Source organism: Triticum aestivum, chromosome 4B (genome assembly GCF_018294505.1).
Source record: "Triticum aestivum cultivar Chinese Spring chromosome 4B, IWGSC CS RefSeq v2.1, whole genome shotgun sequence".
NCBI classification, from domain to species: domain Eukaryota; kingdom Viridiplantae; phylum Streptophyta; class Magnoliopsida; order Poales; family Poaceae; genus Triticum; species Triticum aestivum.
The window spans coordinates 570,462,472-570,465,871 of NC_057804.1; positions in this window are offsets into that span (position 1 = coordinate 570,462,472).

Here is a 3,400-nt window from a genome sequence, read left to right on the forward strand (position 1 = left end):
TACAAGAGCTTCGTGATGAACTATAATATGCAAGGGATGAATAAGACAATTCCCGAGCTCTTCGCAATGCTAAAGGCTGCGGAGGTAGAGATCAAGAAGGAGCATCAAGTGTTGATGGTCAACAAGACCACAAGTTTCAAGAAAAATGGCAAAGGGAAGAAAAAGGGGAACTTCAAGAAGAACAACAAACAAGTTTCTGCTCAAGAGAAGAAACCAAAGTCTGGACCTAAGCCTGAGACTGAGTGCTTCTACTACAAGCAGACTGGTCACTGGAAGCGGAACTACCCCAAATATTTGGCGGATAAGAAGGATGGCAAGGTGAACTAAGGTATATGTGATATACATGTTATTGATGTGTACCTTACTAGAGCTCGCAGTAGCACCTGGGTATTTGATACTGGTTCTATTGCTAATATTTGCAACTTGAAATAGGGACTACGGATTAAGCGAAGACTGGCCAAGGACGAGGTGATGATGCGCGTGGGAAATGGTTCCAAAGTCGATGTGATCGTCGTCAGCATGCTACCTCTACATCTACCTTCGGGATTAGTTTTAGACCTAAATAATTGTTATTTGGTGCCAGCGTTGGACATGAACATTATATATGGATCTTGTTTAATGCGAGACAATTATTCACTTAAATCTGAGAATAATGGTTGTTCTATTTATATGAGTAATACCTTTTATGGTCATGCACCCTTGAAGAGTGGTCTATTCGTGTTAAATCTCGATAGTAGTGACACACATATTCATAATGTTGAAGCCAAAAGATGCAGAGTTGATAATGATAGTGCAAGTTATTTGTGGCACTTCCGTTTGGGTCATATTGGTGTAAAGCGCATGAAGAAACTCCATACTGATGGACTTTTGGAATCACTTGATTATGAATCACTTGGTACTTGCGAACCATGCCCCATGGGCAAGATGACTAAAACGCCGTTCTCCGGAACTATGGAGCGAGCAACAAATTTATTGGAAATCATACATACTGATGTATGTGGTCCGATGAATATTGAGGCTCGTGGCGGGTATCATTATTTTCTCACCTTCACAGATGATTTGAGCAGATATGGGTATATCTACTTAATGTAACATAAGTCTGAAACATTTGAAAAGTTCAAAGAATTTCAGAGTGAAGTGGAAAATCATTGTAACAAGAAAATAAAGTTTCTACGTTCTGATCGTGGAGGAGAATATTTGAGTTACGAGTTTGGTCTACATTTGAAACAATGCAGAATAGTTTCGCAACTCACGCCACCTGGAACACCACATCGTCATGGTGTGTCTGAACGTCGTAATCGTACTTTACTAGATATGGTACGATCTATGATGTCTCTTACTGATTTACCGCTATAATTTTGTGGTTATGCTTTAGAGATAGATGCATTCACGTTAAATAGGGCATCGTCAAAATCCGTTGAGACGACGCCTTATGAACTGTGGTTTGGTAAGAAATCAAAGTTGTCGTTTCTTAAAGTTTGGGGTTGCGATGCTTATGTGAAAAAGCTTCAACCTGATAAGCTCGAACCTAAATCGGAGAAATGTGTCTTCATAGGCTACCCAAAGGAAACTGTTGGCTACACCTTCTATCACAGATCCGAAGGCAAGACTTTCGTTGCTAAGAATGGATCCTTTCTAGAGAAGGAGTTTCTCTCGAAAGAAGTGAGTGGGAGGATAGTAGAACTTGATGAGGTAATTGTACCTGCTCCCTTATTGGAAAGTAGTTCATCACAGAAACTAGTTCCTGTGACGCCTACACCAATTAGTGAGGGAGCTAATGATATTGATCCTGAAACTTCAGATCAAGTTACTACCGAACCTCGTAGGTCAACGAGAGTAAGATCCGCACCAGAGTGGTACGGTAATCCTATTCAAGAAGTCATGTTACTTGACCATGACGAACCTACGAACTATGAGGAAGCGATGATGAGCCCAGATTCCGCGAAATGGCTTGAAGCCATGAAATCTGAGATGGGATCCATGTATGTGAACAAAGTGTGGACTTTGGTTGACTTGCCCGATGATCGACAAGCCATCGAGAATAAATGGATCTTTAAGAAGAAGACTGACGCTGATGGTAATGTTACTGTCTACAAAGCTCGACTTGTTGCGAAAGGTTTTCCACAAGTTCAAGGGGTCAACTATTATGAGACTTTCTCACCCGTAGCGATGCTTAAGTCTGTCTGAATCATGTTAGCAATTGCCGCATTTTATGATTATGAAATTTGGCAAATGGATGTCAAAACTGCATTCCTGAATGGATTTCTGGAAGAAGAGTTGTATATGATGCAACCATAAGGTTTTGTCGATCCAAAAGGTGCTAACAAAGTGTGCAAGCTCCAGCGATCCATTTATGGACTGGTGCAAGCCTCTCGGAGTTGGAATAAACGCTTTGTTAGTGTAATCAAAGCATATGGTTTTATATAGACTTTTGGAGAAGCCTGTATTTACAAGAAAGTGAGTGGGAGCTCTGTAGCATTTCTGATATTATATGTGGACGACATATTGTTGATTGGAAATGATATAGAATTTCTAGATAGCATAAAAGGATACTTGAATAAAAGTTTTTCGATGAAAGACCTCGGTTAAGTTGCTTATATATTGGGCATCAAGATCTATAGAGATAGATCAAGATGCTTAATTGGACTTTCACAAAGCACATACCTTGATAAAGTTTTGAAAAAGTTCAAAATGGATCAAGCAAAGAAAGGGTTCTTGCCTGTATTACAAGGTGTGAAGTTGAGTAAGACTCAATGCCCGACCACTGCAGAAGATAGAGAGAAAATGAAAGATGTTCCCTATGCTTCAGCCATAGGCTCTATAATGTATGCAATGCTGTGTACCAGACCTGATGTGTGCCTTGCTATTAGTTTAGCAGAGAGGTAGCAAAGTAATCCAGGAGTGGATCATTGGACAACGGTCACTACAAAAAAAAGACACATCCGTGACATTTTGGGCCGAACGAAATTTTTTTCTGTCATACATATGACACTTCTATGACGATAATTGTGACAAAACCCGGTATCATCATAGATGTGGTGGGCTCCTACTTCTATGACAAAAAATCATGACAGAAAATGGGCTTTCCATCCTGGGTGGGCCGGAGACGTAGCTGCATGACATTCTTTGGGCCGTCCATGACGGAAAAAACCGTGGTAGAAGCGAGGGCGAGGAAAATTTCGGGGAGTTCCCGGTTACAGTTGGTGGTCGGGGGCCGAGCGATGCGTGTTTCTCTCGTACACGTACGCGCGTGTGTGCGAGGCGTTGGCTCTAACTGAACCCGAGCGAGGCGTTGGGCTCTAACTGAACCCGAGCAATTGCACTACAGGCTACACGTTACTGAACCCGAGCGATCGATTCCTTCGCTACTGCTGCTAACTGAAGCCGATCGATGCTGCCT